This window comes from Jatropha curcas, chromosome 11 (genome assembly GCF_041381405.1).
Source record: "Jatropha curcas cultivar XTBG-Jc1 chromosome 11, XTBG_Jcur_1.0, whole genome shotgun sequence".
Taxonomy (NCBI): Eukaryota; Viridiplantae; Streptophyta; class Magnoliopsida; order Malpighiales; family Euphorbiaceae; genus Jatropha; species Jatropha curcas.
Window position 1 is genome coordinate 18,653,457 of NC_143161.1, and position 25,849 is coordinate 18,679,305.

Below are 25,849 nucleotides of genomic sequence, written 5' to 3' on the forward strand. Positions count from 1 at the left end.
AATTTGGCCACAAAGGCCCAGAAGTTCACATTTTGGCCCCTAAGGCCCAAAAATTCTCAATTTGGCCCCAAAGGCCCAAAAATGCCCAATTTGGCCACAAAGGCCCAGAAGTTCACATTTTGGCCCCTAAGGCCCAAAAATTCTCAATTCGGCCCCAAAGGCCCAAAAATTCCCAATTTGGCCACAAAGGCCCAAAAATTCTCAATTTGGCCCCAAAGGCCCAGAAGTTCACATTTTGGCCCCTAAGGCCCAAAAATTCTCAATTCGGCCCCAAAGGCCCAAAAATCCCCAATTTGGCCACAAAGGCCCAAAAATTCTCAATTTGGCCCCAAAGGCCCAAAAATACCCAAAAATTCTCAATTTGGCCCCAAAGGCCCAAAAATGCCCAATTTTGCCACAAAGGCCCAGAAGTTCACATTTTGGCCCCTAAGGCCCAAAAATTCTCAATTCGGCCCCAAAGGCCCAAAAATCTCCAATTTGGCCACAAAGGCCCAAAAATTCTCAATTTGGCCCCAAAGGCCCAAAAATACCCAATTTGGCCGCAAAGGCACAAAAATTCTCAATTTGGCCCCAAAGGCCCAAAAATCAAAAATCCCCAATTTGGCCACAAAGGCCCAAAAATTCTCAATTTGGCCCCAAAGGCCCAAAAATACCCAATTTGGCCGCAAAGGCCCAAAAATTCTCAATTTGGCCCCAAAGGCCCAAAAATGCCCAATTTGGCCACGAAGGCCCAGAAGTTCACATTTTGGCCCCTAAGGCCCAAAAATTCTCAATTCGGCCCCAAAGGCCCAAAAATCCCCAATTTGGCCACAAAAGCCCAAAAATTCTCAATTTAGCCCCAAAGGCCCAAAAATGCCCAATTTGGCCACAAAGGCCCAGAAGTTCACATTTTGGCCCCTAAGGCCCCAAAATTCTCAATTTGGCCCCAAAGGCCCAAAAATGCCCAATTTGGCCACAAAGGCCCAAAAGTTCACATTTTGGCCCCTAAAAAGGTCACATTTTGGCCCCTAAGGCCCAAAAAAAATCGAAGAAAATGAAAAAAATCAAGGAAAATAGCCAAAAGGCGGGTCGTCTGGACGCGTCCGATTTTTCGCTTTCAAAATTTGTTTTTCAGACAACCACCGACGCCCATAAATCATTTTTATGGTTGCCGGTGGACGGCAACTGTGAATACTCAAATTTTGAGGCTCAAAAAGCCTATTTTCACGGACTGCAAACAGTCCGGCCGGACCGAAGGTCATTCGAAAAGTTCACCGAAAGTATACCAATATGGAACTTGAAACGTCCGGAAAATTACGAGGATCACGGAACTGGTCCCGGAATATTTTTTGGAGGTACGGAACTCTCAAAAAAGCCGTCGAAACATAAAACTAGCAAGTGGACAGGATAGGGTGGCAGCGACCTTGGTCCGCGGCGGGCACGACCGCCGAGGAGGGTGGTAGCTACCGCCGGCGCCAGCCCTCCAGCCTGTTTTTTTCTATAAAATCAGCCCCGATGCGACCTTTTTACTCAGTCTGTGTTGACGGACGCTCTCTTCTCCCCTACGCTCCTTGCGATTTTTTTACTGCTTTTTCTGCATTTAGTGTAGGCTTTTATTACTCTGCTGTTGTGATATTTGGCCACTTAAATTAAATTAATTTTAATTAATATTCCCCAAACGAGGAGCTTAATCCGGAGTTTTCAAGCTGAAGCTAAGAAGCGGCTGCCGTTTGACTCAGGTAATAACGAAACCCTGCCTACTTAATTTCAGCATTTTGTGCATATTCTCTTCTACTCCAATTCTGAATTAAACTGCTGCATAAATGCATTCATGTCATCAACTTGGCAAATAAACTGCCTCAATTAAATATGATCAAGCTTAAATGCCCAGTTAATTAATAATCGTGGTGTTAAAGCCTAAATCCGAACATACTGGCTAAAAAGTCTAGTTAATTAATAACTACGGTATAATCGCCTTTATTTCGAACAGTCTGACTTAAGTCCAATTAATCAATAATTGTGGCTAAAATAGCCTTAATTAACCACGTTTTTTTGGCAATAAATTGCCTATATTGCAATTCAATTGATCACTTTTTGGCAAACAAATTGCCTATAAAATAAGATTAGCCATTTTTAGCGACAAATCGCTTAAATCGAAGCTTTGGCAAAAATGCCTTGAATTAATCAATCTTTTGGCTAAAAGCCTTAAATCAATCAATTTTGGCGACAATCGCCCAATCAACACTTTTTGGCAAACAAATTGCCTAAATCAACCCATTTTGGCTAAAAGCTTTCAAATAATCAATTTTGGCGACAATCGCCTAAATCACTTCAACTTTTGGCAACAAATTGCCTAAATCAATCTTTTCGGCTAAAAGCCTTAAATCAACACTTTTGGCAACAAACGCCTAATCAAATCAATCAATTCTTTGGCAAAATGCCTAAACAAAATGCACGAAGCATACACACACTCATGCATTAAGCATACCCATTCAAAGCCCTTTAAAAAAAGGCCTATCGAACTACGTCGACTTTGATCTTCCATTCAAACGGAAGTACGTAGGCACGTTTGGGATTTAACCCCGAGCGGCAAGTCGAAATCACTTAAACATTTCATTGGTCCAATTACATCATTTACCTTGCAAAGCATTCATTCATTGGTTAGTTAATCAGCATGACATAGTCTCGGGATCCACCTCGGGTTCGCAAACTATGCCTTAAACATTGGGATAATTAATCTAGTAATTAGGTTAATTAAAATTGGAGTCAACTTAGGGTTTTTTCCTAGTTTACCCTAAACTAATTAAACAAGGTGGCGACTCACACATTCACGTGCATTTCTGCCCTTAGTCATATTCATTATATGCCTATTTTTGGGGGAGGGGTTCACAGGTTGAAAGACCACACGCCTCCTTCCCTTGTTGGCACGGTCAGCATAGCTTTTGTTCTTCATGTCTATATGAGCCCTGGCTTTAGCATGTATCTCCCTGACCAATTCAGCCTTCTTTTCACCATCCAAGTTAGCAATTTCACTCAAAGGCAAAGGAGATAAATCAAGTACAGTCAAAGGATTAAAACCATACACTAGCTCAAATGGACTATAACCACTAGAAGAATGTATAGACCTATTATAAGCAAATTCAATGAAAGGCAAACAATCCTCCCAGGTTTTAAGATTCTTACCAACCACCGCTCTAAGCAAAGTACCTAGAGTTCTGTTGACTACCTCAGTCTGGCCATCCGTATGGGGATGACAAGTAGTAGAGTACAGTAACTTCGTACCAAACTTACCCCATAAAACACGCCAAAAATGAGCAAGGAATTTGGTATCACAATCCGAGACTATGGTGCGTGGCACCCCATACAATCTCATAACCTCCCTGAAGAACAACTCAGCAACATGGACAGCATTATCACTCTTATGGCATGCAATAAAATGTGCCATCTTACTAAACCTGTCCACAACAACAAAAATACAATCCCTACCACGCTTTGTTCTGGGCAATCCAAGCACAAAATCCATAGAAACATCAGTCCAAGGCAAAGTAGGTACAGGTAAAGGCATATAAAGGCCATGAGGCATAGATTTAGACTTAGCTTGCTTACATGCTATGCACACACCACACAGTTTCTCTACATCTCTACGCATATGTGGCCAAAAGAAATGTTCAGCAAGTATATCATATGTCTTAAGAACCCTAAAATGCCCCATAAGTCCCCCACAATGTGACTCTAACACAAGCAATTCACGCATAGAACATTTGGGTATACAAAGTTTATTTCCCTTAAATAAAAACCCCTCATGCCTAAAGAACTTGTTAAAGGCCCCATGTTCACATGCACTCCAAATAAGACCGAAGTCATCATCATCAACATACAATGATTTTATATGCTCAAATCCTAACAACTTAGCATTAAGAGTAGTAATTAAAGCATACCTCCTAGAAAGTGCATCAGCCACAATATTTTCTTTCCCTTACTTGTATTTAATCACAAAAGGAAACTGTTCAATGAATTCAACCCACTTACCATGTCTCTTGTTCAACTTACCTTGTCCCTTGAGGTGCTTTAATGACTCATGGTCAGTGTGTATGACAAATTCTTTGGATAGAAGGTAATGTTGCCATACCTCCAATGCTCTCACTAGGGCATATAGCTCCTTGTTATAGGTTGAATAGTTGAGTTGCGCTCCATTGAGTTTCTCACTGAAATAAGGAATAGGCTTTCTCTCCTGCATCAACACTGCACCAATGCCTACACCAGAAGCATCACACTCAATCTCAAATGTTTTATCAAAGTCAGGTAAAACTAAAATAGGAGCAGAAAAAAGAATGGATTTTAAAGTATCAAATGCCCTTTGTTGTGTTTCCCTCCATTTGAACCCAACTTCCTTCTTTACCACCTCTGTGAGTGGGGCTGCTATGGTAGAGAAGTCCTTCACAAACCTCCGGTAGAAGCTTGCCAAGCCATGGAAACTCCTCACCTCAAAGATAGATTTAGGAATTGGCCATTCCCAAATTGCTTTAACCTTCTCCTGATCAACTTCAATCCCCTGTGTACTCACAACAAAACCAAGAAAAACAAGCCTATCTATGCAAAAAGTGCATTTCTGTAGCTTAGCATATAACTTTTCAGCTCTCAAAGTTATCAATACTAATCTAACATGCTCAATATGCTCATCGATAGATTGGCTATAAATCAGTATATCATCAAAATAAACCACAACAAATTTGCCTAGAAAAGCACGTAAGACATGGTTCATTAATCTCATGAAAGTACTAGGTGCATTTGTTAGACCAAATGGCATAACCATCCACTCATATAAACCATATTTAGTCTTAAAGGCAGTTTTCCATTCGTCACCTAACTTCATTCTAATTTGATGATATCCACTCATTAAGTCAATTTTAGAAAAGTACTTACTACCATGCAGTTCATCTAGCATATCATCTAGCCTAGGAATTGGATGGCGATACTTAACTATGATTTTAATTGACAGCTCGGCAGTCCACACACATCCTCTAAGAACCGTCCTTCTTAGGCACAAGTAATACAGGAACTGCACATGGGCTCATACTTTCCCTCACAAATCCCTTAGACAACAGGTCATCAACTTGGCGCTGCAACTCCTTAGTCTCCATGGGGTTGCTTCTATATGCTGGCCTGTTAGGAATTGTAGCTCCAAGCACAAAGTCAATCTGATGCTCAATGCCTCTTAGGGGTGGCAGTCCACTAGGCATTTCATCAGGAAACACATCAGAAAACTCCTGCAACAAAGAAACAAAACTAGGAGGCAAAGAAGAAGTCAATGTTAGTCAAGTTAAGCAAAATTTCCTTAAACCGAATCATTAAGATTGGTCTACCCTCACTAACACTGCTGTGGATCTCTCTCTCTCTTACATACATGTTTTGTTTCTTTCTTCACTCTCTTGTTGTTTCACTCACCAATGGGCCATTCAATTGTTTCTTTTCACTCTTGGCCTCTGTTTCCCTTTTTTCTTTATCCTTATTTTCTCCCTCCCCCTGAATACAATTCTGCCCCTCACTTTCTAATATCCTCTTTTGGTCCAGATAGACCTCTGGTGGTGTCAAAGGAGCTAGAACCACATGTTTACCCAAATAGGTAAGGGAGAACCGGTTGGTGTACCCATCATTCTGGACTCGCCTGTCGAATTTCCATGGGCGGCCTAGAAGAATATGCCCAGCTAGCATAGGTACTTCATCACAAGTGACCTCATCCTTGTACCATCCAATGGAGAATGGCACCGTCACCTGCTTGTTTACTCTCACAGAACCCATTTATTTAGCCATTGAAGCTTATATGGCCGTGGGTGCTGTACACATGTCAAACCCAATTTCTGCACCATGCTCAAACTAGCTACATTAGAGCAACTTCCACTATCAATAATCAAAAGACATACCTTGTCAAGTACCAAGCATCTAGTATGGAAAATATTCTCTCTTTGTTCTAAGCTCTCCTCTTGAACTTGCTTGTTGAGAACTCGCCTGGTAACTAATAACTGACCCATCTCGGGTTGCAAAACTTCTTCATCAACCTCATCATCATCATTGCAGTCCTCAAGTGGTGGCATTGGGTTTTCTTCATCCTCAGATTCAGAATAGTTGTATCCATCTCTAATCACTATTACCCTCTTATTAGGGCATTGAGAAGATATATGGCCCTTCCTAAGACACTTGAAACATTTGATGTCTCTACTAGGAGTATTGGAACTTGATCCCTTCAACTAAGTTGGCGCATTAGGCGTGAATGCCTTAGGCACTGAATCTGTCCCCTTTTGTGTAGAGCTTTGAAACTCTTTTTCTCCTCTCTTTAGGCCATCTTGTACCCCAAGAGTTGCTGTTGTTGTTGGCAGCCCTATATGATGTGGTGTTCTTCCCTTTTCTCTGCTTCTCTAACTTCATAGCCATATTCAGCATCTCCTCCATGGAATCATACTTGTAAATTTCTAGTGCATCAGCTATGTCCTGATTAAGGCCACCTAGGAATCTAGCCATAGTCACCTCCTCTTCCTCCTCGATGTGTGCTCTAGCCATGCACATCTCCATATCTTTATGGTAGTCCTCCACTGATTTGGCTCCTTGGATGAGTCTATGAAGCTTCTGATGTAACTCCCTGAAATAAAGAGCAGGAAGAAAACGTTTTCTCATTACCTCCTTCATATCCACCCAATTGTGGATAGGTCGTCTTCCCACTTTTCTTAGACTCTGATTAAGTTGATCCCACCAAAACAAAGCATAGTCTTGGAACTCTAAGGCTGCAGTCTTTACCTTTTTCTCCTCAATATACCTGTTACATTCAAAAATCATCTCAACCTTCCTCTCCCATTCCAAGTATTCGTCTGCATTGTTTCGGCCTTTGAAAGGTGGCACCTTGAGTTTGATGTTACCCAAGTTACCATCTAATGGCGTATCAACCTCTTCTTCATCCTCCCCAAAGTAAGTTTCATTTCTGCAAACACGGCCTCTACCAATCCCTCTTCCTCTTCCTCTGTTGTTTCGGCCTCCTCTTGCCCACAAGGGCTCTCTATGCCATTCATCATCCTATTCTTCATATTCTTCATGCCAAGGTTGTCTAGAGTGCTCTTTGGAAGTGGTTGCACCCCTCCTTGTGGCATTAGGGTCATGTCTTTCTGTCTTTTGTTCTTGAAGTTCCAATCTATCATTAAAGCTCTCCATAAGCCTAGTGATTCGTCCCATCTCTCCAGGGAAGGCATCTAGAAAGGCTTGTAGTTTTGGATCTTCAACTTTGAGAGGGCTGTCATTCTTACCTCTAGATGAATCAGACATCCTGAAATAGAATAGCAAACACAAAACTAAAGGAAATGGTTAGTTTATCACTCCCTCTCGTGTTTCTCTCTTTATTTCGCTTTTCACAATATGTGGGTTTCACGCCAGCCTTTTACCACTCTTTCCACTTGAATAATTGCACTTCAGAATCCCAAAGTTGCTACAAAAGTCAAGAGAAAGTTAGGAAAGCAAAGAATATAACCAAATAAAGTACAAACTCTATCAAGAAATCACAACATTTCAATTTGCAATACAAGAACAAGAAGGTGTATTGCTTGAGGTTAATAAACTAAAGTGAAGGAATAAGCAAATAACACTTTAGCAATGATAAGAGGCAAAGCACGGGCGTGCTGGAATGGCACGGGCAAGTTTTGGACTTCCAGAGGTGAGCATGGGCGTGCTCTGTTTGGCACAGGCGTGCCTAGACTTCCAGAGGCTAGCACGGTCTGATTATGGAAGTAGCACGGGCGTGCTTCTCCTAGCCTGCAAAATCGCCTGGACTTCCAGAGGCGAGCATGGGCGTGCTAAAATTATGGCACGGGCGTGCTTCTCCCTGAATGTGCGAAATCCGAAATTTCCTAACTACTATAGCTCTAATTGTTCCACATAACAAATAACAAAATACAAGAATCAACAAATAGACAATTCTGGACAAGATGAATGAAGTTAATTCACTACAAAGCAAAATTAACTATGGACCTAATTAATCTAATTATCAAAGCTAGTATTCAAGAAAATTTTCCGAAGAACAGAATGTAACTATAGCAATGCTAGAATATCAATTCACTTCCGTGCACAATTTTGGGTTGTCACAAATCAATTCTCAAGTGCTTGAGACAAGCATATAGTTGACTAGCATATAATTCTCAAGTAAGAAACGAATGACAAATTTTTTTTTTCAATGCGAATTTGCAGCTAAATTCTCACAAAAATTCCTTTTTCTTTTCGTTTTTTTTTTAAGTCCCTAACCCTAGGATAGATTGAAATCCACAACCACAGTGCTCTGATACCAAATGATAAGGGACTCTTGCAAGTACTCTTACAAGAGACACTCTTGCAAGAGACTGGACCCCTAACTTCATTCCAAAAGCTAGCTCGTAGAGGAAGGACTGAACCCAGCCTTATATATTAGCCCAGGATTTACTCCGCGGACGATGTGGGACGCATCATCCCCACCCCCATAAGACCCGACTGCCTCAGTCAGCGTTCTGACGAACCCCATGAGACATCAACCCTACGGAACCAGAGCTCTGATACCAGATAATATGACCCAAGCTAATTAGCAAGTACTCTTGCAAATTAACAAGGAAAACCTAGCGAAAAGCATGCAATCACGGAAGTACCCGTCAATCCCTTTAACCCCCAAGTACTCTTGAAGAGATAAAAATAAGGAATTTAGAACAAGAATCAGAAACTTACCTTCAAGTACTCTTGAAAACAACTCTGAAATTCTTGGCGCAATTAATCTTGTAGAACTCACAAGCCTAATTACTAAGGAAAATATGGTTCTATTCATGCAAAGATGAAGAACACGGTCTGTTCTTGAAGAACAAAGAAAACACGTTTTCTTTTTTATTAAAATTCAAAGTTGGCTGCCGTGCAGCTCTTACAACATAATATATATAACCTAGGCTAAACCTAATTTAGCTATTAACTTAAGCTAGTCCAGGCCTAAACCCAATATGGCCCAAATGGGCTTAATTAAATACAAGCCCAAGCTAACTAATTAAAACAAAGTCTGACTTTAAACATTAACTAATCTTGGGCTGGCCCAACTCTAGAAAATAAAGCCAACTAGCCTTACACTAATTAATTAAGTCCACCAAAAGAATTTAAACAAAACAGGACAAATGGGCCAGAGGCCCTACATAACCCATACTTAAGCTCATAATAAAATAACATCCTCTTAAATTTGCCTAAGTATAGAATCATGTAAACTTCATCAACAGGCAGCCTCTTTGCACGCCTCAAGCACCATAACAAGCTTTGGTGCTTCCTCAAGTTCAATCTCACATCTTGCATAATTATGATCTTGAAACTCCAATGTAATTTGTTCTTGAGCAAATGCATTCAAGGCTGCTTGTAGCTTGGTTGCACGAGCTCTTATGATTGGTCCGTTAAGTAGAGCTAGGGGATCCTTCATCTTGCTCCCTTGATCCGTATCAACCGTTTTCAATTTTATTTTATAAAAAAGTGACTCCATTTTAAACCCAATTTTGTTTAAGGCCAAATTATTAAAAAAAGACTGGTAAGGCGCACCAATGCGATTCTGGGTAAGGGAATTGGGTACGCCGGCCCGTTGGAAGCCGAGCCTGGAAAAACTAGCCTCTTTTAACTTATGATTTCTAATTTATTTTAGTTAGAAAAGCCAAATTATTTATTTACTTAAACCCAACCCAAATGAATCGGACCGAGTTCTTATATGGAAAATTACTTAATCGCCCCAATCAAATCCAATTATCGCATTTATAATCATTCAAACCAAAGCGATTAAATCGAATAAATAAAAGACCCGCTCTTTCCTTATGGTTCAAGGCGGGCAACAAACCGAATCTAAAATACATCTTACCCGATTCAAAATTAAACCCAAAAACCAAACTCATGCATAATTATTATTTAGCACCTAAATCACATTTTATTTTTTAATTTAATCCTAAACATGCAAATTACTAACAAACCCATAAATTTAATTTCATTTTTCATTCAACCTAAAATTGTAAAATTCATACAAGTAAATACGCAAAATTACACTTTAGTACTCTAAACTTAATTAAATTGCAATCTCTTCATAATTGGACATCTTCGGATTTATTGGAGAAATTAAACTTTATTTTGTGCAAAATTTATTATTTAAAAAAAAATAAAAAATTATTTCTGGAATCTTAGAACAGCTGCGTCACGGATCTTCTAGTTCCGTGACTGATCTAATAGTTCCGTGACGGAACTGTCCCTAAAACTCCAGATCCATTAGAAACTTATTTTAAATCCACAATCTGGAAAATAGAACACTAGGTATAGAAATAAAATTTTGGATATGAATAGATCCGTCACGCATCTTCCAGATCCGTTACGGATCCGTTGGTTGCGTGACGCAACTGCTCTGGCCCAAGCTTATTTTTCAAGTGATTTGTTTAGATCATTTTTTTTATCTAAATATGCTTTAAGAAAACCTAAAATGACCAAAGATGAACAGAATACAGTTTAAAGAAGTTTAAACTACTAAACCACAAAAGTAAATAAAAATACAAAGAAGGGTAAAGGAGTTACCTAATCCTCAGATTGAGGATTGTAAGTGGCTTAAATGCCTTAACAAATGATAGTTAAGGCCTCCCAAAAACTTTATCAACAAGGATTCAAACACTTATTCTTTTCTCTCTTGATTTTTTCTTTTTTATGATTTTGTTTTTACCTAAATTGATATCTAATGGCAATTTTTCTTCAAATGAACTCAGAAGAGTCTCTGGAGAAAAATATAGCCGAAAGTGAATTTTTCAAAAAGCCCCTTCAAATGAGAGAAAAAGATCAATTTATATATGTAGGGCAGCAGAGGGTAGCTACGTCACGCAGCTTACGGCTAGGTGACGGATCTGTTCATGCGTGACGTAGCTTCCTGTTTGGACCACAGCCACGTGTCGCTCAGACAGAATAAAAAACCATTATGTCGTCATTTTTTGTGATGTCATACAAATCCGAATTAGAGCTGCGTGACGCAGCTGACAGTGCCGTCACGCGCCTGCTTAGCTACGTGACGCAACTCTGACCCAACCAGAAACTTAAAATCGGTTTAATTTAAATCCTTGGATTAAAAGACTTCTAGATAGCATTAACCTTTCATTCCGCATCCTCGTATTCTCGTCGGATCAGGCGGGGGCATAAAGAGAGTTGTCAAGAACATGGGTGCTTGTCTTCTGGATTTTGATGTAATGTCTGATTCTGGTTCAAATAATGCCGAATACATATGTGAGCACAATTGAGTCTCTTTGATCTTAGGAATGAGTACAACTAGGTCTGTCTGATGGCTAAGATGGTTTGAACGTGGGTGCCTTTCTTTTGCATTTTAGTGCAAGGTCTTGTTTTACTTCAGGTAAACAATTTTGAACTAGTTTATGTGTTTGGTTTGGTTTGGTTTGGTTGCTTTTTTAGACAAGGTCAGATATTGCAGGTGGGTATAACTGAGTCTGTCTGGTCTGTGAATGATTTGCATATGGATCCATGTTATTGGTTGCAAGGTCTGGTTTTGCTTCAGGTAGGCATTTTTGAATTGGCTCTAGGTTTCTGGTTGGATTAACGTGCTTTCAAGAAGGCCGGGGAGTCGAAGATAGGTGCAACTGAATCTGTCTAATCTTAGGATGGGTTTGCATGTGAATGCCTATTTTTTGGGTTCTAGTGCAAGGTTTGATTTTGCATGCTTTTTAGAGAATGCTGGGTTTGAGAGTACAGAGACCATGAGAGAAGCCGTAGAGCAAGACTAACTCAAGGGATTGAGGTTAGAGTAGGGCGGCATTAGGGCCAGCTCTCGACCTTATTGTGTTTGAGGACTCAAGTGACTCAAAAGACTCTTAGATACATGCATCCAAGCTGATGCAAATAGGTTTCCTAGACCTATAGTGCATTTTGATTTATCGAGTTAGATTTTGACTTTTGTCTTTTGACCCATGTCTGATTTTTGAGTCTTGATTGGAAGTGGATGGTTCAGCTTGCATCTCTGTAGGGCTTCAGAGATATATTCTGGCCTATGCTATATAAGGATGGACACCTGACACAAGGTAAAGATAGGGGATATATAACAGATGCCTAGATGATAGGGCTTTCATGGTTTTCTTTTTCATGACTCATACTGCTTTAAAGATATTTAAGAGAGAAATCATTTTGACACGTATTATGAAAAGGAGACTCGTCTTAGCCTTTATGAGATTGTTGCTTTATGCCTTAATTTTTGCCTAATGCCCTTGCGGGTTTTCAATTTAGCAGACTATGCTAACTTTTGCCTAAGCCGCCCTTTCAGGTTCTTGACTTGGCAAGCTTTTTTAATTTTGCCTATGTCACTTGCCCTTGCAAGTTTTCAACTTAGCTATATTTATTTTTGCCTGAACTGCCCTTGCAGGTTTTCAATTCAACTTTTATTATTTCCTTTTTTTCTTCTTCTTCTTTTTTTAGTTGGCACAGTAAAAATCTGGAATGTTTCATGAAAATGGCAAAAATATATTATTATTATTATTATGAACAACCCACAGGCTAGGCTACCTACGTATCTCGTATTTTAGTGAACATATTTCTGAGAGTCAAGCTTAATAGTGACATAAAGGGGCAAGATTTCTGGTGCTAATGTTTGATTACATTCACACGGAGTACCTCTTTGGCTGATCCAAATTGTGAGGGTTTGTAAATTCATTGCCATCAATGTCTGACAGAATGACAATGTCTTCGAAGAGAATCTTCTTCAGGATATGAAAGGGTTGCCTGGTTTGGCCTGATTTTGCCCCGGGGACCATGTATAAGAATTCTGATCTTCTTAAGTACATGATACCCTTCTCACAGTTTTGGACCCTCTTGTTGAAGTGCCAAGTTATTCTTTATTGATAACCCTGATTCTGATTGAGGGCTTCAAGTCTTCTTTTTTATTGGTCATGACACTTCTGAGCCTATTCTGTCTTATGCGACCAACTTTCTCTTATCGACATAAGGGGCTGTCTCCATTCCATGAGTCCGTGGAGGAAGCATTGCCCTGGTTGGCATTCTGATGGAAGTCCTTTGTCCTTAATTCTGAAAGATTTCTCTAACTTCTATTCTTAGAGTTTTCTTCTTGATTTGTCCATAGGTGGGAGCAATTTCCTAATTTACCCCATTGTGAAGCAGTCTGGATACTGTCTAATGAGCTTTGTCAACCCTATGTTTACCATGATGTACAAATGTATGATGGATTCAAATTCAGTGCCAACATTTATTCTCTTTTTTTTTTTGGCAACAAGCTCACTCAAGGCTACAGAAAGTGGTAACAAGGAAATTGGAACTTTTCATTATAAATAAAAGAGCCTTGAATGACATCTAACTTTAGGTTTGACAAAAAGATCGATATGGTCTGATAAAAAGAAAAAGAAAAGATATAGACTCTAAGGAACTAGACTTTGACTCACTTTCAGTTTGTGACTCCAACTTTGACTTAGACTCGGTAGACACTGAGGTCTGCTCTATGGACTCTCCTAAGGGCTAGTTCTAAAGAGGTTCTTGGTTTGATAGGATTTATTTCCATCTAGGTTAAGAGGGGAGACAAAAGAGGTTTTGAGTTTGCTTTGGTTAGGATTAAAGCATACAATTTGGGTAAGGCGATTTTTATGGTGCTCAGGTCAGATTTGAGGCTTTTGTGTTTAGGAAAAGTGCTTGGCTACACTAGCTCTCAGAGAATCAAAGTCATTTTATGTCTCTTGGGTTGGGGTTGAGGAATAAGATCTATGTTGTGTTTGGTTTGGGTTGCATGGGAGGGAGTTGGCCACTCTCCAGGAGGTCTTGTATGTTGTTTCTCAAGGCTGTGCACGTATCATTGTGATGCCCTGGCCCTTGATGGAACGAGCAGTAAGCATTGACATTATATCCCCTCGGTAGTATTCTGGGTGGTGCTCTCGATGCAAAAGGCTCGATGAGGTTGTCCTTGAGAGCTGTCTAGTAAAAGACAGATAATGGTGCTCCTAAGTTAGCATGTCGGTAAGCTGATCTCAGAGCAGGATGAAGAGCTTCACCCCTCTTCTTCTCAAGGGATGAGGGGGAGGGTTTTGTAGGCCTTGATCTCACGGTTTGAAGATTGTGCCGACCAAGACCCATCTCCATGTTATGGTGGTACTGTGGGTCGAAGTGGTTTTCTCATGACCCTAAATTTCTGCTAGGGGTATAAGGAAGAGCTTGTAATGGTTCTTTTAGGCTAGGATTTAGCATTCGAGAAGCTATACGACTCCACATTGTGAAGAATGAAGGGGAGGATTGTTCAGGGCCTTATTTTGTGGTTAGAGGCAGAGGGGTAGTAATGTCGGAGGTGGTGGTACCTTCGAAATTTGGGTCATTGGCGGTCAGGTTGCCATTATCTTGGATTGGGGGAATTGGGTAGAGGTTATTCTCATTGGACCCCATGTTATGGTTTGGAGGTGGAAGAGGGTCTTACGGTGGACCAATTTGGCTAGTACTTAGCATGGCTCTTACTTCCTCAAGGATGGTTTCTTTCCAAGCTGTCATAACAACTTGAAGTTTATCTCGCTGTTCAGTGAGCATGTTCCAAAAGTGGGTTTCTTGCTCTTGGAACATGTCAATGATCATCTATCTCAATTTTATAGAGGGATTAGCCATACTTTGTTCTCTAAAAGAAACAAACAAAAAGAAAGGTCAGTGCTTTCTTAGGTCAGGTTGAAAGCATGCCATGACATTCGAATTGGTATTTAAGGTGCTTGGGTTTGAGTTAAGGCTTTTGGTGATTCGGTGTCGCTCAGTTCAAATTTGAGGATCTTGGTGGACTGAAGTCAATCTTGAGATTTGAAGTGTACTTAAGCCAAATTTGAGATTTCTGGAGATGCTCAGGATCAAGGCTTGAAGTGTTCTCAGGTCAGATTTGAGGTTATTGGAGGACTCAGGTCAATTTTGAAGCTTTGGAAAGTTAGAGAGAAATGCTCATATCAGTACTTAAGGCTTCGATCGGGGCATTGCACCCAGTTTGGGGACTTAGGTCGGATTTAAGGCTTTTTGGTGGCTCAGGTCGGGGTTTCAAGCTCTTAGGCATTTGTTGGCTCAATTTAGTGTTTGAGACTTAGGATGTGTGGTAGGCAATGCTCATACCAGTAGTTAAGGCTTTGATCAGGGCGTTGCCCCCAGTTTCAGTGCGTAGGTCGGATTTAAGGCTTTTTGGTAGCTCAGCTCAGTTTTGAGGCTTTTTGGTAGCTTAGCTCAGTTTTGAGGCTTTTTGGTGGCTTAGGTCATTTTTGTGGCTTTTTGGTAGCTCAGGTCAATTTTGAGGCTTTTTGGTAGCTCAGGTCAGTTTTAATGCTTGGATCGGGCTTTCCCCCCAGTGTAGGTGCTTAGGTCAGATTTTATGCTTTGGGAATTTTGAGGTGCTCAAGTGAGGCTTTTTGGTAACTGGAGGGTGCTCAGTTGAGGCTGCTCAGGTTAGGGTTTGAGGCTTTTAGGCATTTGGGAGCACGTATCAGGGTTTAGGGCTTGGATCGAGGCTTTGCCCCCAATTTAGGTGCTTAGATCAGATTTAAGGCTTTTTGGTAGCTCAAGTCAGTTTTGAGGATTTTTGGCAGTAGGTATTTTAGTCGGTTATATCTCCTCAGGTAGGGATTTGTGTTTGGATTGACCATTGGATGGGTTTAGGGTTTGAGCACTAGATTGGTGTTTTAGATTAAGATGGTGCTTAGTTTGACCACTTGTTGGTGTTTTAGTTTGACCACTGGTTGGTGCTTTGAGTTGACCACTGGTTAGTGTATTGGTTGACCATTGGTTGGTGTTTAGGTTGACCACTGGTTGGTGTTTAGGTTGACCATTGGTTGGTGCTTAGGTTAGTTCTTAGTCCATGACATGAAATGCTTAAATGTGTGGATGTCATGCTAAAATTGTTTTATGATTTTGGGTGCATATAGTCTTAGAGATCTATTTTATAGTCATTAAATGCTTTTGGTGGATTAGTTTAAGGGTCCCATTCGCTAGAGTTGGTATATACCTTGTCATTTGACCATGTTGTATCAATGGAACAATTGGTACGCCAAACCCGTTACCACTACAAAAAAAACGCTAATTTGCGATCGATATTTGCAACCGACAAGTATCGGTCGCAAATTTGCGACCAATTTGCTACACAAGAACAAACAGTCGCAAATTTTAGCGGTAACAATTCCCGCAATTTAGTTTCTCAGTTTGTGACTACTATGTGACGGATTTGCGATCGATTTTGCGACCGATTTACGACTAAGGATTATTCCGTCGTAAAATTTCGCGGTTCAAAATTAGGAATAAATTTTGCGACCGATGTGCGACAGATTTCAGACCGAATTATTGCGACCGACTGTATTAGTCGCAAATCGGTTGCAAATTGACTGCGAAGTAAAACGACGTCACAGGGTTAAAAATTGCGACCGATATTAATGGAATTTGCGACCGACTGTCGGTCGCAAATTTTAGGGCTTTAAACGCCGTCCTTCTTCTTTCATCTTCTTCTTTCTTCTCCTCCTCCTCTCCTCTCTTCTGCTCGCAGGCCGCTCCAGCCCCTCCTGACGCCGCTGCAGCCCGCCTGACGCCGCTGCAGCCCCTCGTGACGCCGCTCTAGCCCCTCCGGTCACTCCACCCGTCTTCTTGAGGTATTTTGCGATTTGTGTTTCGAAATTTTTTGAATTTTGTTTTTTTTTTTTTTTTTGATTTGCGATTTATTTGTATTTGGGCATAATTATTTGTATATTTGTAACGTCATTTAGTTTATTGCATCTTATTATTTCATTGAAAATAGTCTGTTGAGCATCATAAGTGGAAATTCAGTGCATGGTTTATAAATTAATTGATTCATTTGACCCTGCATATTAACAAGTTTCCTAACATCGACATTTCAGTTGATGAGAGCAAAAAATTTGAACTACAATTTTTATTGAACCTGAAAGAAATAAAAACAATAAGAAACCGCTTTGCCTTTAAAATCAATAATCATGTAGTTATACCTTTTTCTGCATGTGATATTTTCACTAATTTATCATAGATGTAGTACCATAAGTTCAAAAAAATGAAAAAGAAATCAAAACATAAATGTATAAGCATTTTCATTAGTTAAAAAAAAGAAAGCATATGCAGTAGGAATATTATCTGAGACTTATTAACAATCCTCCGTTAAACTTTCATGAATATGCTCCTTCTATCATTACCTTCAATGGATATATATGTATCAATAAAAACATAAAGGGTCAGTCTATTTATTTTCTTATAAGTCAATGTTTTGAAGCCAATTGCAATAAAATTTATCCAATTACCAAAATGAATGTGCATAGTTGACAGTTTTGTTGATTTCGATTGATAAACATTATCATGGAAATGCTTGGAATATAAAAGATTATATTGGTCTTCAATAGAAAATGCTTTCTCACTTCATACACATAGAATTATCTTACAATCAACATAGAATTGCCTCACTTCAAACACATAGAATTATCTCATCTTCTGCACCATATGACCCTTTACAGCTGCTTAATTTTTAGGATTAGGAGTTGGGTTTGTTTCAGTTCTTCTCTAGTTAATTGTTCCTCACTCTCTCAGGTCATTTCTGTTACTATACTGTTTCATTTTAATGTTCCATCCTTTTTCTTTAATTAACTTATAAAAAGAAAAAAAAAAAAGCTAATTCTCGAGCTTAACCCTACATATGCAACTATTTATTTGCATGTAATCCGATAATTGAACATTCTTTAAATAATAAGATTATGCAGTTTTTAACTGTCCAATTATGCTTATTTCTCAAAAAAAAAAAAATTTTAAAAATCAATTTAATTGGGTCCTGTACTTCAGTATTTGCCCTAAATTAGATATAGTGAGAAGGGATGGAATCAGAAATGATTAAATCACAATCAACATTTTTTTTTTCTTTTAAATCATGTTGGTCTTACATAAAATAACATCTCAAAAGAGTGTGTTTGTGTGTATATATAAAATCCCTCCCTCCCATCCTTTCAATCCTAATTGTAGTAGATCCAATCCATAAGTTAGAAATTGGCAAGTTCATATGTCAGCAAAAATGGAACCCTTTTATTATATATTCCTTAGCCTGACAAAGCTTGCACAAAAAAAAAGGGATTTTCCTAATCATGAAGAAAAAGCACTACTACATGTTCATGACCATCATCATAAGTACAGTACTGCTAATGATGATAAAAACCTAGAAATTGATTAAGGTAGAGAAATAGAAAGAAATTAATTAAGAAAGATAAATTCTATTACATAAGTACTGAAAATTAACTAGCAATTATTAAATAATTAATCATTAAGCTCTATTATTGCATTCGTAAATTCCTAATTATGGCAGCTTGAGCAGTGTCAATAGTTGCCAATAACTCAGATAGCCTCTCACTTAGATCATCGACTTCTCTGTGCAAGTTTCTGATGTAGTTGCATGTCTCCTGCAACACCTTGGCTGCTGAAACCTGTAAATGATCATCAATTCAATAACAAACAAGTTCATATTTAGACACTTCTCAAACACAAAAATTACTTTGGACAAAATTATTCACAATATATTTGCATCTTGGTTATGGTTTTTCTTGGGTGTAATGTAAGAGGAGAGTCTGATGGTTCGGATATAACTTTTCTTGAATAGGTTGAGTTTTTCTTGAATTTAGAGTTACAAATGAATCCAATTTTAGTGAAGTTAAGTTTGGCTAGATAAAGATATTTTTAAATTCAAGTTTGATTCAATTGGATTTATTTAAAAATAATTAAATTAGTTCAGCTCGAATTCAACTCGATGATTATAAATAAACTCAGTTTATTAGCGATGCAGATTATTTATAGCCCTAAATTTGATAATTATAATATAATAATTTGATTTTATCATATATATATATATATATATATATATATATATATATATATATATATATATATGATAACTAAATATTATAACTACATAGTAATAAATAAAAAAATGATAATATTAAAAAAATATGTAATTTTAATTTTCAAATAAGACATAAACATGATAGTTTGAATTTTTTTTTAATAATAATTATGTTATGATACATGTAATTGAAATTACTCTTTTTTTATAATTATGAAATAATGCTTTTTTTTATTATTATTGTTGTTATTATTCTTAAATTTTTTTTTTTTAATGAATGATGCGTTTGGTTTGGTTGGAGGCCTAGTAGTGGCCATTTTGCTTTTGGAGAATGTTGGTATGATATATGTCGGTCTTTTGCGACCGACATATGTCGGTCGCAGATCGGTTGCAAAGGACAATTTGCGACCGATAAACGCCATTTTGCGACCGATTTGTCGGTCGCAAAATGGCTTTTTTTTTGTAGTGTAATCCTACCGTAAGGAACGGAGGTGCACATGATCAGGTGAGTAGCTTTCTCAACTCGGGGCAGCTCTAAGGAAGATTCCCCTAAGTGAAAATAGCAACTCAGTTTGCTTAATTCTAATGATGGGAAAGGATTCCAAATGATGCATCTGAATGTATGCAAATGTGATTTCTTAATTTATATCCAAACCAGAGATTCGAAGCCTACTTGATAGTCCTCTTACTATACTTTTTTAGTTTGAAAAATGTTTAAGTCCCTAACAGAGTCGCCAACTGTGAGCCCCCTTCCAAGTGGCATGAGAAAGATCTGAAAGATGGAGTCAATCCAGACGGGCCTTTGGTCGATTTCTCACGAAAGCTGGGAAGAACTCCTTATAATTCCTTAGTTTGTTTGATTAGTCACGGCTTGTTTAGCACTTATGTGATGTCGGGTTGGCTCTTTAGAGCGTTATAATAAGTGTGTGTTGTGTTAGAGTCGTTGCCTTAGTTTGTTTTTGTTTTTGGGGAACAGATTAAGGAAAAAACCCCGTGATGGACTCCATTTTCAGTTTGCCTTTTTAGATAAAATGCACTAGCTCAATTCATTGGGTTTAAGGACTAGGTTTTCGACTTCTTACAAATGAATCAATGGTTTAGGTCATAATTAAGAAATCAAAATCAATGTTTTGCATGAATGCAAGTTTATCAATGCATGAGCATACTTATAATGTGTGGCAATTATAGACAAAGCATTAAAAGCATAAATAATTAAAAAGTATGTAATTCGGAGGGGAGCCCGACTCTAGCCTCGTTTGTCGAGGATTCTAGGTCATTTGACACATTTTCCTAAATCCCGACCAGTTAGTTTGGTCGGGGGCTTGCTACCTAGGCTAAAATCCATAGGTATGCCTTCGTACCTCATTTGTATGAGGATCAAGGCGCACGAAGTTCTACCATCGATTAGGATGGTATGGTTTTGCCATTCTTAGAATCGGCTTAAAGGGTGTTGACGCGTAATTTTATGCCCCCACCTGGCCCGATGATGATATGAGGACAAAAGATAAGGTTTCACAATAAACCAGAAGCGTTTTGAACCAAAAATTGAATCAAACCGCCCAAAGGAGCCTGACCCGTGTTAGGGCTGCGTCACGCAGCTAGTACCTGCGTGATGGCACTATTAGCTGCGTCACGCAGCTCTAACAGGGCTGACATCTTTGGCGCGCGCCCGTGCAACGACCTGCACTGTTTGTATGGATACGCGGCAATTGTACGAAAAGTAAGTCGCGTCACGCGGGCTTACGGGTGCGTCACGTAGCTCATACCTGCGTGACGCGACTACTCTGTTGCCCTAGCCATATAAATACAGCATTACACAGCAAAAACGGGACTTTTTTTGACACTTTTAACGTTTTTGCTCTCATTCTCCTCTAGAAAACACAACTTTCTAAGCTTAGGTGTCAAAAAGACGACTAAAACTCTTTCTCAAGAACTCTAATGAGCAAACTTGAGAGAGATCAAGTCATAGATATTTAGATTTAAAATCAAAGAAAGACACAAAAAAGATAAAAAAAGAGGAAAGGAGAGGAAAACAATTTCATTTTTGTGAAAGAACTTGGCGATTGTGCTTTTGGAATTGTGAAAAAATACCTCTGAGTCAATTTCAGTACATGCAATCCTCAAATCTGAGGGCTAGGTAACGGTTCTAATCTCTTTCTTTTACTTTTATTTATTTTTAGCATTCTACATCTTAAAAATCTCATTTTTGCGTTGATTAATTGATTTGCCTTTGACAAAACATAAGTTTGCCTATTGTTGAGTCTTTCTGGGTCCATCATAATTACATTGGATAAAAAAGAAACATAAAAAGGACTAGTTTGAAAGGTAGTTGCGGACTAGAGCAGCCGCGTCACGCAGCTACTACCTGCGTGACACGACTGTTCATGTCCAAAAGTCTTTGATTCGGATTGGACCACCTGCGTGACGCAGCTATTCGTGTACCCAATATATTTTCGTTCTCATATTCATAGTTAATGTGATATTTTGGATTAATAATTAATAAAACTGGGAATCTTAATAAGTCAAAAATAGTTCCGTCGCGCAGCTAGGAATTCCGTCACGCAACTGTTCCTCATAGAACACCCGCGTGACGCGACTGTTCCAATTTCCAGTAATATGATAAAAGTTACGCCACGCGACTGTTCTTCATAGAACACCCGCGTGACGCGACTGTTCTAAAAGTCCCAGAGTGAATAAGGAAAGTTGCGCCACGCGACTGTTCTTCATAGAACACCCGCGTGACGCGACTGTTCTTCATAGAACACCCGCGTGACGCGACTGTTCTAAAAATTCCAGAATGAATAAGGAGAGTTACGCCACGCGACTGTTCTTCATAGAACACCTGCGTGACGCGACTGTCTTGGAATTCCAGAATAGTTCCCTTATTTTGTTTTAATTTCACATTACTAAGTAGGTCTTAATCCTAACTCAGAAAATGATCAATTATGGGCAAACTAAAGCTTTAATCAAACCAGATCAATTAATTATTAATGATTGTGAGATTTTTAGGATTTATTTCCTTTTGTTTATCGTTAATTATATTATCAAACTCGGTTTGTGGCCCGCCTTTAACCATAAGGCAAGAGCGGGTCTTTTATTATACTTGATATGTGTTATGGATGGATGTTGGATGATATGATTTATTTGTGATGAATGCAATGAATGGATTTAATTGGGACGGTTAATTAATTTTCCATATAGGAACTCGGTCTGATTTATTTGGGTTGGGTTTAAATAAATAATCAGCTTTTCTAAAATAAAATCAATTAGAAATTGTAGGTTAAAAGAGGCCGGTTTTCCGGGTGTCGGCTTCCAACGGGCCGACGTACCCAATTCCCTTACCTAGAACCTCTTCGGTTCGCCTGACCAGTTTTTCAAAATAAAAGGCCTTGAGTAAAATGGGTTAAAATGAAGTCATTTTCACAAAATAAAATGGAAACGGTCCCATTGCCGAAAAAATGGGTGGCGACTCAAAATGTTTTATAAGACCGATTTATCGGCATCGCATATCCAAAAAGATTTTTATCACCTTTTTCCAAAACAATTTAAAACAAATAAAATGATGTTTCTTGAGATCCTTCCGGGGTTTGGGATTTCGGCGAAAACAGTTTGGCGACTTCACTGGGGAATTTTGAACCCATTAATCCCCGGTTATTTTTAATAATTTAGTGGTTGCAATTAGGAATTGACTCTAAAAGCCTATTATTTGTAAATAAAATTGGTTAGAAAAGCCGTTGGAAAATTTTTAATCATCCATATGTGTTTCATTGCTTCCTTTTTTCCTTCTAGGATTTTTGCATTCATTTGCATTCCTTGCTTCTCACCTCATCCTACCCGTATTACCCTTCGGTACTGGTGTTAAGTTTGATGGTGGATCTAGCCTAAACCATGCGATTTAGGTGCATCCATCTGAGAATTAACATTACTACCAACCGCAAGCCTAGTACCTTAAAGGTGCGTCAAAAGGAGTAGGCCCAACAAAAGCCCGAATCCTGTTTGCGGAACCCAGACTCTGTTCAGCCCAATGAGACCGAAGCCCATGCACGTAGTTCAAAGCCTTAGTTACTTCCCCTAAGGTGCACCCGATGCTATTTGCTGTTGTAATGCCGCATTCATTTCCGAGAGTTTATATCGTCAATCTCAAAATTCCCTGTTGGTTGTCGAGATTAGACCTATTCCTAGGAAACAGATGTCGGAATTTATACCAATGGAATCCGTGTGTGGGAGAAATAAGGTTGGAAGGCATGCATTTCCCAACTCCCGTTCCCCTGTATGATATAAATTGTACATATGTTGTGACATTCATGCACCATGTAATACCTTCCTTTTCAGCCATGCATTAATAGGAGCTAATGTTTGATATGGACATTTGACCTTGATTTTGAGACCGGATTTCGAATTCGTTACGAATAATATAATGCAATTACTTATAGTGAACTAATACCCAAAAGAAAAGGGAGTTATAAGGGGGTTGCAATTCCTTTGTATTTTAACATTTCCCGCATTATCTGAAAATAAGTGAGAGATTATAAGATCTTGTAACGAAATAAAAGAAAAATCCTACTTGGGACCATATGTTCCATGGCAAAAGGTAAGGATACAAAATATACACAAAAATAACAAAAATCTCGCTTCGAAAATCTTTCATTCCAAGGCAAAAGTTAGGGATTCGAGAGAAACTAGTCAACTGTAAATCCAAAAGGAACGGTCGACGACAGATAATGCCTGAAATGTTTAAATACAAAATAAGCTATTGCCATATTATTCACACCGAATTTTAGGTCCAGTCGTTGAATTCGAGATCTTATCTCCATACTGATTATTAATACATTAGAATTGCATTTCTCATTCTATGTGCTTCCATTCTTCATGCATACATTGTCTATCAGCCAAAACTGATCCTTCCTAGGAAATCGCTTCGAGAGCTTGGCACCGACATTCTGGTTAACGTCTGGTCAAAAGGGAGTCCTATTTTCATTTCACTCATCTTTTCAAAAAAAAGAGAGAGTCAACTTCTTTGCCTTGGTTCAATGTTTAGTCCCTACATGTTGATATGCTTATATTTCACTTTTTGAAATGGAAGTCTTAAGTAATATACCAATGATTATATGTTTATGGACTCATGACATGTGAAGTTTCTTTAGCGAAATTGTAAATCTCTAGTTAAAAAAATCTAGACGTAATTTTGGCTTAAAAGAAGCATGAATCCTAACTTGAATAAGAAGTAGGAAGAAAAGGGAAACTAAAGCCATGATACAAGTATGTTTCAAGTCAATAAAGGATGAGGGTATTGCCAGAGAAAAACCAAGGTTGAGGAAGTAACGGAAGTCCGTTTTAATGAAAAGTGGTATGGAGCATAAAATGCAACCACTTTGTGCTTATTTTCCCATCAAAAAAAAAAAATGCAGTACAAGTGGTACGGAGCATAAAATGCAACCACTTTGTGAAATAGAACTAGGTTACCCAAAAATGCCTTGAGATGAGAAACATTACATGTGTGCTAAACTTGTCCTGAGTACTTTCTATTTTGTATTCTAAGTAAGGAGAATTGCCTATCTCATGTTTTAAAATTGGCTAGATTTTTAAACTTTAGATTTTGTTTGCTAAATTGAAGTTTTAGATGCCATGTTCACTTAGAATACTTGATTCAAAATCAAATCAATCTCTTATCTTTTGGTAGATTACTTAAGAAGTCCAAATCAACGAGTGAAAATAAACATGGTCAACATAAAAAAAAAATGAATGATGATTTGGCTTAGGGACAAACAAAGAGCTAAGTGTAGGGAATTGATAGCCTCGCAAAACAGGCAAATTTGTTAAGTTGTAATCGCATGATTTGTATGACTGCATGTCTTGAAGATTTTTGGTTGTTGGTCCTCCCTGAGTGTTGGATTCTCTCGGACGGCGATTAGGACGTCAAATGCTATTTTCTCGGTGGCTTCCTTAGAAGGATCAATGGAGAAAAACCAAGAATAAAACCTTAGCATTCATTAGGTTCATGCATACATACAGAAGTTGCATATGTTGTTTTTGTTTGATCTTTGCAGATAATAAAATTGGTCACTCCATTCTTTTTTATTTCCATATGTAAATTTCTGTCTTTAAATAATAATTCATTTTTATGAGCATTTCTTTAATAACCCAAGGGCAGTGGGCCCAAATAACTAACACAACAAATAAGTTCGAAGGAAAAGTTTTGTTGTCTTTTGTTGTCCTTGTATGCAGAAAGCAGAAATTAATAAAGAAAGAACCGCCGGAGTCAGTAATTGAAAGAAAAGAGATACATTAACTGGGAGCTCATGGCCCGGAATATAAGGAACTAATAAAAAGAAAAGAAGACAGAGAAAGCAACAACAACATTTATTTCAGCAAGGGCTACCATCAGACGTCATTGTTTGTAGAACCTAGTATCATGTGGTGTAAAACCAGTTCACATAAGCGGGCGTCACACTGTCCTGCATTGCTTCTTCATCTAGGTTCCTAGTGTTTCGGCTTCGCCAACGGTTAGCCAAATTGGTCAGCAGATGCTGCGTAATGAGACCACTCTCAAAATTGTGAACTCAGGGAACACGCTGTATCGTCCCATACTGACGACTGATCCTATCTCGGAAATAGGCCATGGAACGGTCTAGACTGGCATACAACACATAATTGAGATTCATGCTTCCAATCGTGGCCAGTCTAATTCTCCACCAAGGACAGGTCCACCGAATAATAGGGTTACCACCGAAATCGAAGCGTCTCCGAGACCGAGATGGAAAAACGGCAGGTCCATAAGTTGGAATCAAGCGAGCTGGAACCGGAGGAATCAGGCTTAATTTATCCAGAGCCCAGGCTTGCAATAGCAATGGACAACCGCGATGATGAACATTGAAGTCAGTAATGTGAAGGGCAATATCCCTGACCCAACACATCGTTTCTCCAATGATCATCATGAAGACGGTACGATGGTACAATTGCATGTCACAAACAACGGTCAGAAGTCGAAAATCTCCA